This window comes from Arvicanthis niloticus, chromosome 2, assembly GCF_011762505.2.
Source record: "Arvicanthis niloticus isolate mArvNil1 chromosome 2, mArvNil1.pat.X, whole genome shotgun sequence".
Lineage (NCBI taxonomy): Eukaryota > Metazoa > Chordata > Mammalia > Rodentia > Muridae > Arvicanthis > Arvicanthis niloticus.
In genome coordinates, this window is record NC_047659.1 from 122,170,038 (window position 1) to 122,180,055 (window position 10,018).

Below are 10,018 nucleotides of genomic sequence, written 5' to 3' on the forward strand. Positions count from 1 at the left end.
TCCCAGCCCCTCTCTCTCTCCCCTCCCCTCCTGCCATCCCTCCTTCCTTTCTCCTCATCAAAGAAGAGGTCTCCCACGGGTATCAACCCACCTTGGCATATCAAGTTGCAGTAGGACTAGGTGCATCTTCTCCTATTGAGCCTGAACTAGGCAGTCCAGCTAGGGGAAAGGGGCTTAAAGACAGACAACAGGATCAGAGACAGCCATGCTCCAGTTATTATGGGTCCCACATGAAGACCAGGCTGCACTTCTGTTACATGTCCAGAGGGCCTAGGTCAATACTACGCATGCTCTTTGGTTGGTGGTTCAGTCTCTGTGAGCCCACGTTAGTTGATTCTGTGGGTTTTCTTGTGCTGTCCTTGATCCTTCTGGCCACCATGCCAGTTTTAAGGTGGAGAAATTGTAGCACAGAGAGGTTCAGTAACCCAGCCAAGGTTGCACAGTTAGCAAATAGCACCAGAATCTAAACTAGCAAAATCTTGTCCCACAGTGGCTGGAGCTCATATACACCCCACTGACACCGTCACTAAAAACTCAGAAAAGACTGTCATGGGAAAAAAAAAGGGGGGGGGGTCTTTGCTCTGAACCTAGTGGCCTGGAGTGGGGAGGGACACAGAACAAAAACACTTTGAAAGCCCTCAGCCTCCAGCTAGGCCATTGCATCTCAAAGGGGGAGTACTGTTGTGGAAAAATATGATAAAGGCTGGGAAGACAAATGTGTCCCTAGGGGCCCCAAGGCTCCTCAGAGTCCTCATCTTGCTGCAGAGAAGGGTCATGCACTGTGCTGGCTTGATCCAGAAGAGATGAAGGCCACCTGCTCCTGAGACGAACCAGCCGCTGTTGAGAATACAGAGGCTCCCTGTTGGTAGGATAGTTGGGTCTCTCAACCCAAACCTTGAGGCTTCTGCCTGGAGCCCCCAAAGGGATCAAGTCCCGTCCACGGCTTCCTGTCCTTGGGCAGTGGGAAGTTCAGGGTCTCACCGGCTCACCCCTGTCTTCATCTGTGCTGTAAAGGAAGGCATGGGGTGTGGAGAGCCTCGCTCGAAGTGGAAATGTGCAAGAGCCTGGCTTGGGAGGGGAAGAGCGAGGGGGATGTGGGAAGAAACAACTCCTGTTCAGCTCCTTCAGGGAGATTAAGTGTCTCTAGACTCTGGCCACTCATGCGACCTTAGACAAATCAAAATATACAGAGGGGGAGATTATGGTGGAATTTGTCACATGGTGGTTTCTGTCTCAAGAACTACTTGAACATTCCATCTTAACAGCTTGAAAAAATAGACAAGTTCTATCTCAATTTCAGCACTATCCCTTTGGGTTCAGAGTTCAGTTAAAAATAACACTAATGATGGAATGGGAGCTTGGGGTTCGACAAAGTGTGTGGTTTGCCGCTACCATCTGGTCCAAGTTCAAGGCAAGGTGTGTGTGCGTGCATGTGCGTGTGCATGTGTGTGTGTGTGTGTGTGTGTGTGTGTGTGTGTGTGTCATTCCCATGCTACGTGAATGAGACGTAGAAACACGGGCTTTAGAACCAGGAAAAAAAGCTGGGTGGTGGTGGCGCATGCCTTTAATCCCAGCACTTGGGAGGCAGAGGCAGGCGGATTTCTGAGTTCGAGGCCAGCCTGGTCTACAGAGTGAGTTCCAGGACAGCCAGGGCAATACAGAGAAACCCTGTCTAAAAAAAAAAAAAAAAAAAAAAAGAACCAGGAAAAAACATTTGATTCAAGCTTGGTCTGCATGCACCCCTAGGCCTCACCCAGTCTGCCTTCCTTTTGGAAGTGATATAAAATTCCAGTCCATAAAATGAAGTGGGGTTGCTGGGGGCAGTGGTGCACACCATTAGTCTCAGCACTTAGGAGGCAGAGACAGGAGGATCTCTGTGAGTTTGTTCTACATGGTGAGTTCCAGGATAGCCAGAACTACATGAAAAGATCCTGTATCAAAAAATAAAAATGAGATGGCTCAGCAGTTAAGAGCACTGCTGCTCTTTCAAAAGTCCTGAGTTCAGTTCCCAGCAACCACATGATGGCTCACAACCATCAGTAACGAGGTCTGGTGCCCTCTTCTGGCCTGCAGGCGTACATGCAAATAGACTGCTCAAATAAGTAAACAAATACTTAAAATTTAAAATTAAAAAAAAAAAAATGAAATGATCTTTAAGTATTTGGAACCACTGGGTAATTTTCTTCGTCTCTCAGAATTCAGTTTTCTCCTCTAGAATATGAGGTCACTGGCCTCCCTCCCCCCCCCCTTTTGATGGGGGAAAATTAGGAGGTGTATTCAGTTTTATAGGTAACAAAGACATCATGCTGGTTAGTATTTTGTCACAGTCTAGAGGCAGTTGGAAAGAGAGGAACTCAGATGAGGAGTTGCCTCCATCAGACTGGCCTGAGGATGTGCCTGTGACATTTTCTTATTTACTTTCTTTTTTCTTTTTTTTTTTTCATTTATTTATTGAGAATTTCATTAATGTATTTTAATTATATTCTTTCTCTTACCCCAAGTCCTTCAGATCACCTCTCCCTATCTACCCAAAGCCATACTCTTTCTCTCTCTTGAAAAAAAAAAGGGGGGGGGGAGCTGGAGAGATGGTTCAGTGGTTAGAGCACTTGTTGCTCCCACAGAGGACCCAAGTTCAGCTCCTCACACCCACACGGTGACTCACAACCATCAGCAATTCCAGTCCCAGAGGAGCCAATGCCCTCTTCCAGGCATCCACGTAGTACACTGACATACACGCAGGCACCCTCTTACACATAAAATAATAAAATATAAAAAAAAAAAAATTCTAAACACACACAAACATGGAGTCTGGTTTGTGTTGGCTAGCTATTCCTGAGCATGGAGCCTGACCTGGAATATGGTTGACCCCCAGTCACTCCATTGAGGGAAACTGATTATTCTCTTTTCTAGCAGCTATTACTTGCAAACAGCTTCTTGAGTAGGGGTGAGGCTTTGTGCTTCGTCCCCTCCACCATGCTGGGATTGCTGGCATACACTGGGAGTTCATGCGTGCATTAGCCCTGTTATGGGTGCAAGTTGTTGTTTACACCACCTCTGGCTGACCCTTCCCTCTCCTAAGGTCAGCATGAGAATGCAGATTATTGTTTATTAGCATGACGCTTCCCACATAGTAATTTGTAGTTATATTTTTGTTTATTCCTTCTGTGTTTCCATGTATATACTGTCTGAAGCGTGCTTTTAGCCCACCCAAACTAGACTACACTAGCCCCACACAGATCACCCAGAATTTCCTCCTGGTTTCGTGTGTGTGTATGTGTGTGTGTGTGTGTGTGTGTGTGTGTGTGTGTTAGTATACAAACACATGTGCATGCTGGTGCACATGCCTTTATATGAATGTGTCAGGTAGCATACTTTTTTAGGTTTTTTTGTTGTTGTTGTTGTTGTTTTGGGGTTTTTCTTTTGTCAGTTTGAGCCATTTACTTGGGAGACAGAAGCAAGAGGATTTCCATGAGTTTGAGGCCAGCCAGGTCTCCAAAGCCAGTTTTAAGCCAGTTGTAGCCACACAGTGAGACCCTGTCTTAGTCTCAAAATCAGAACAAAAGTTGTTTGCTTTTGATTTTTTTTAACAGAGTCTCACTGTACAGTCCTAAAGTTGACCTGAAACTCCCTATGTAGACCAACCTGGCCTCGAACTCAGAGTCACCTGCCTCTGACTCCAGAGTGCTGGACCAAATGTGTGTTCCATCATGCCCTGACAAATTTCCTTTTTAAATATGTGTGTATCTGTGTGTGTGTGCCACTTTCCTGGCACTGCTGCCCAAGGGTGCTGGAAGAGGGTGTCAGATTCCCTGAAGCTGATGTTACCCAAAGTGTGTGCTGGGAATCACTCTGCAAAAGTGGCAAGTACACTTAGCCACTGGTCCATCTCTCCAGATGGACATCATGAGATGTCTTCCTCTGTGCCTCTTCACCTAATTTAAGACAGAGTCTCTCACAGAGTCTGGCCCTCACTGTTTCCAGCTGGCCAGTAGTTCCTCAGGACCTGCCTGCCTCTGCCCACCACCAGTGGGAGTCACAGATGCACAGCATCATACCAGGCTGTACCATGAGTGGTGAAATTATTCTTATTCTTTGCCCACAGCCATTTCTCCAGCTGCCAACCCCTCCAGATTAAAGCCATCTGTCTAGTTAGCAGGTGGTAAGGAAACATGTCTTCACCATCTAATATAACAGATTCTAGAGGTTGAGACCTGAACATTGTGGAGAGCTTTTTATGTCCCCACCATAGCAAGTTCAAGAAACGAATACAGGAAAGTGATGGATGAGCTTTTATTCATCCACACCTTCACCCTAGCCCTGTTCCAAAGTGTGGTGGTTTTATATGCTTGGCCCAGGGAGTAGCACTATTAGGAGGTGTGGCCTTGTTGAAGTGGGTGTGTCCTTTTCGGAAGAGGTGTGTCACTGTGGGGGTGGGCTTTGAGACCCTCCTCCTAGCTGCTGAGGAGTCAGTCTTCTCCTATTTGCCTTTGGAACAAGAGGTACAACGCTCTGCTTCTCCAGTGCCACACCTAGATGCTCCCATGCTCCCTCCTGCCTTGATGATAATGGAGTTGTAGTCCAGCTCAGCTTCCTGGTCCAAACCATGTGAGAAGCCAACACTGCAAGCTCCCATCACCTCTGAACCAGCTGCTTCTTCTAGTCATGTCTTCACTGCCATCCATGGTGGATTGTGTCCCTGAAACTGCAAGCCAAACTAAATTTCTCCTACTTTAAGTTGCTTCTGACAGGTATTTGGTCACCAATGTACCTGCACTGAGCAAATCTCTCCCTCTTCACCTTTCAGGAAACCCTACTCCATACCCACAGAAGCAAGACTTGTCTCCCAATCAGCCTCCTCACCCAACAAGATCTCTCCCATTGTCTGGGCTACCAAATAGGTAAACACTTCACCACCTCAGCAGAGCAATGAAGGGCACTCCTTACTAATGGCATTTCCAGGCTTATACAAAAGTCCAAACACACACACACACATACACGCACACACACACACCAGCAGTCACAAACTGAAATGTTCACAGTGTTAGATCATATAAATTATGGAAGTCACAGGTAGACTTTAAAGAGCATCTGATTCAGAACAACCTGTTCCATGTGATAGTTTAAATGAGAAATGTTCCCCCATAGGCTCAAGCATTTGAACCCTTAATTCCCGTTTGGTAGAGCTTTTTAGGAAGGTTTAGGAGGTGTGGCCTGATGAAGGAAGTATGTCACTGGGGCATGCTTTGAGAGCCTATAGCCTGCCCCACTTGCAGTTCACTCTCTGCTTCAGCTTGACGTTCATGGGATGAACTCACAGCTCCAGCCCCCATGGCTGCCTGCTACCATGCTTTCCCAATATAATGGGCTCTTATTCATCTGAAACTATAAGTCCAAACAAACCCCTCCTTCTCTGATTTGCCTTGATCACACTGTTTAATAACAGCAACAAAGTAACTAGTTCACCGGCTTAAAGGGAAGAGAGGTCTAAGTTGCCTGTTGCCCCTGGGCTGTCTGGATAGGAGGCCAGAACCACAGGTACTTCCATTTTCCTAAGTAAACCAGGAGTAGATCTTTTTGTGAAATATTTCAAATCTTTAATGTATTTATCTTGGTTATTTCATTTTATGTGTATGAAGGGTTTGCCTACATGTGTGTCTATATACCACATGCATGCCCAGTACCCACAGAGGCCGGAAGACAGCATTGGTTCTTCCAGAACTGGTTACAAACAGTTGTGAACTGCCATGTGGGTGCTGGGAATTGAATACAAGTCTTCTACAAGAGTAGCCTGTGTTCTTAACCACTGGGCCATCTCTCCAGTCCTGATTTTTTTTTTTCTTTTTAGTTTAATTTTGTTTTGTTTTTTGAGATAGAGTCTCACTATACATCTCTGGCTGGCCTCGGAGCTCATTATGTAGACCAAGCTGAACTTGAATGCAACAGAATCGTCCTGCCCCTGACTTCTAAGTGCTGGAATTAAAGATGTATGTCACCATACGCCTGTGAGCACCAGGCACATACATGACGCACAGATGTATGTGCAGACAAAACACCCATAGGCATAAAATAAAAAAATTTTTAAAAACTGAGTAAGACATGTTGGACAGCCGCCAGTACACACATCCTTCTTCTAAAGTCTAACCAGAGGCTAGCATTTTATAACCTCAGATGAAAACCCAAACAGAGATGAGAAATGGACTCTCAGCTGCCCCCAAGTCTGCAAGGCCACTCCTCTCAGTTAGGACACGATTACAAGGAACAGTGTGCTCCTTTTGTGGACTCCTCCTTAGCTTTCTCTCCAACAGTGCCTCTTCCTGCCACTTGGAATATCAAGGACGCCCAATGCCAGGTGATGCATATTTCAAACTGAACTTGGAATAACAGCGATAATACATTTTCATTGGAAGGATAAATCAAAACAACAGAGAATATACGGTATGACATTTCAAAGATGCTTCATCTGTGAAGCTGCCTGCAGCTATGCATGATAGGAATCCTTCTAAGAACATTTTCTACATAGATCTCCAGAGGTAGGCAATTTCGGGTTGATTCATCAGCCCTAAAAGGTGAGGACCCTGGTCTGCAGCTCTGTAGTTCTGTCCAGCTTTTCCTCGTGGCTATAACTCGATTACCACAATTCCAAGTGTTCCATCCTTAGACTGGTATCCCAAACAAGTCGTAGGAATGAGCAATGTCTGAAAAAATCTCTCTCAATCTCTCTCTCTCTCTCTCTCTCTCTCTCTCTCTCTCCCCTCTCTCTCTCTCTCCCTCCCTCTTCCTTTCTCTTCCCCTCCCCTTTCCCCTCCCCCCTCTCCCCCTCTCTCTTCCTTTCTCTCCCCCTCCCCTTTCCCCTTCCCCCCCTCTCTGTTTATAGCTCACTGGCCAAAATGAATCTTGCTACCGCCAACTGCAAGGGAAGCTAGAAAGGCTACTTTAGGCCAAGGAGAATAGGAATGATGTTACCACACCTGCTTTGGCCAATCCTGCTTCATCCCCACTGTCCCAAACAAGATGGCTTCAGTAAAGAAGTGAAGGCCATTGGACAGAACTGTGGTATCTGCCATCGAACTCCTTCCATGCCCTCCCCCGTGCTCTCCCCCATGCCCTCCCCCATGCCTTCCCCTGTGCTCTTCCCCACGTTCTTCCTCATGCCCTCCCCTGTGCCCTCTCTTGTACCCTCCCCCATGCCCTCCTTCATGCTCCTCCCCTTTGCCCTCCCTCACATCTTCCCCCATTCCTTTCCCCATGTCCTACTCATGTCTTCCTCATTCCCTCTCCCATGCCCTCTCCCATACCCCCATGCCCTCCCCCATGCCCTCCCCGTGCCCTTCCCCATGCCCTCCCCCGTGCCCTCCCCCATACCCTACTCATGTCCTCCCCCGTGCCCTCCCCCATGCCCTCCCCCATGCCCTCCCTTCTCCCTGGAGGTATCCACCATCAACGTGATGTTTATCCTTTCCTCCGCCTCCGTGTATCCTGTAGAAGATGTTTGGACTTTTTTTTTTTTTTTTTTAATTTTTTACACATTACAGAACTACAGTGTTGTTCGCCTCTGTAGAATCAAGAAAAAAATTCTGATTACATTTAGCTAGAGACTGATCTAGGACAATCTGCCCCATCCAGGGCGATGACACGTGCAGGAAGGTGTTCTGGGCTGGGGGCAGATGTCTACTGAACGCTTGTTTGCTCTTAAGGATTTCAAACTGGACTTGAATTCACAGTAATAATTTTGTTATAAGAATAAATAAACCAACAGAAAACAGATGGTAAGGAATTTAAAGGGGGCATTTATCCACGAGGCTGCCTGCAGCTTCACAAAAACAGAGTGAGCTACAGCTGAAAGGCAGACTCTCTTTTCCTCAGCTGGTCACGACTGATGCCTGAGCCTGTAGCCAGGGGATAAGACCACGTGGGCTTTCTGGGAGGACCGGAGCTCAGTCCCACGCCCATGCCAGGCAGCTCCAGGGATCCAATGCCTCTGGACTCTGTAGGCAGCTGGGCTTGCATACCCATGCACCCCTCAACACACATACACATAATTTAAAAATAATAAAAATAAAATAAATATTTGTAAAGTGAAGAGAACTAATTCCACAAAGTTGTCTTCTGGCTTCCACATGGGCACCGTGGCATGCCGGTCAAACCTTCCTTCCATGCACCTACATGTAACTATATGCCTTCTTTTAAAATCCACACTGAGGAGTGAAAGAATCTCCAACTATAATTGTGGATATGTGTATTTCTCCTTTCCACCTGACTGTTTTTTCTTGACCATGTTCTTTTTCATGACTGAGAAATATTTCACAGTATGGATGCACTGTAACATACATCATTCACCGATCTCGACACCTGGGTTGGTGAGAATGTTTTATCTGGCTGTAAATATTTTAACATGTAGGAGAGATTGTGAGAGTCAGGGTGACTAGCCAAGGGCATGCACATTTTACTAGTTCAATTGTTAAATTGTCCTCCATGAGAGCTGTGCTGTTATTTCCCACACCAAGTTCCACCTTATATAGCACCAGGCGCTCTCTCTCTCTCTCTCTCTCTCTCTCTCTCTCTCTCTCTCGCCATTCTGTTGGGGAACGGGATGAGCAGAAGCTGGCAGGAGCGTGTCCCATTGTCTAAATGACATCTCCTGGATTACAACAGTTGGGCAATATTCCCCTCAGTGGCTGTGCCCCTCAGTTGCCCCAAAGCCCAGCAAAACTTTGAAAAGACAGCTTTTGAAAGCTGGCTTGCTCTTTACTGTGGACAACTGCACACTGTTCTCTGCCTAGCTAGAGAAGTCTTCTCCTGCTTACCAGAACCTCCTCTCAACAGGAAGCTTCCAGTCACCTCGCTGGGCCTGTGAGGGCTTCCTACTTAACCAAGTACCAGACGAGATTAGGGGAGACACTTGGCCTCTGAACCATGGGATCTGCTCAAGTGTATAAAGGAATGTGTTTAGTGGGTGTTACACAGACTGGAAACAGTGTTTGCTGTGATGTTTTATATGCTAACCTAAAATTTAATTTTAATCACTTAGTTAAGAATTAAAAAGGTGGGATAGAAGTTGGCTATAGTGGTACATGCCTTTAAGCCCAGCACTAAGGAAGCAGAGGCAGGTGGATTTCTGTGAGTTCAGGATCAGCCAGGTCTACAAAGCCTGGCCCAGAACAGCAAGAACAGTTACACAGAGAAACCCTATCTCAGAGGTGGGGGGAGGAGAGGGGGAGGAAAGGGGGAGGAGAGGGGGAGGAGAGGGGGAGGAGAGGGGAGTGGGGAGAGGAAGAAGGAGGGAGAGGGAGAGGGAGAGGGAGAGGGAGAGAGAGAGAGAGAGAGAGAGAGAGAGAGAGAGAGAGAGAGAGAGAAATGGTTCAGTGGTCAAGAACACTTGCTATTCTTGCAGAGAAGAGAACCTGGTTCAGTTTCCAGCACCCATATGACTGCTCACATCATTCTTAACCCTTAACTCCAGTTCCAGAGGATCTGGTACCTTCTTCCAGACTCCATGGACACCAGGTACACAAACAGTGCCCATACATGCATGCAAGAAAAACACTCATACACATAAAATCAAAATAATAAGTAAATCTTAAAAATAAAATGGCCATCATGGCATATCCCTGAAATCCAGCACTGAGATAGGAAGATGGAGTATTTGGGGCCAGCCTCGGCTACATAGGAAGTTGCAGCTCATTTAAACTATATAGTGAGACCCTGTCTCAAACATGCCACTGGATGTGGTGCTGCATACCTATAACCTCAGGACCCAAGAGGCAGGAGGATGCTGAGTTCAAAAAGCCTAGTTCAAAAAGTTTAGCTGGGTAGTAAGACCCTGTCTCAAAAACACAAGATTGAAGTAGACGTCATTGAGCCCTGAGATGTGCGCAACACAGGTAGTTCATCAACTCCCACAGTAGTAAGAGATGTGCATTTATGAATGGGGAGAGAGAAAAGTCTAACCTCGTGCAAAATCACAGGCAACATATACTATGAAAGACAAAATAAGAAATGTCTGCCTTCTTCTCAGGCA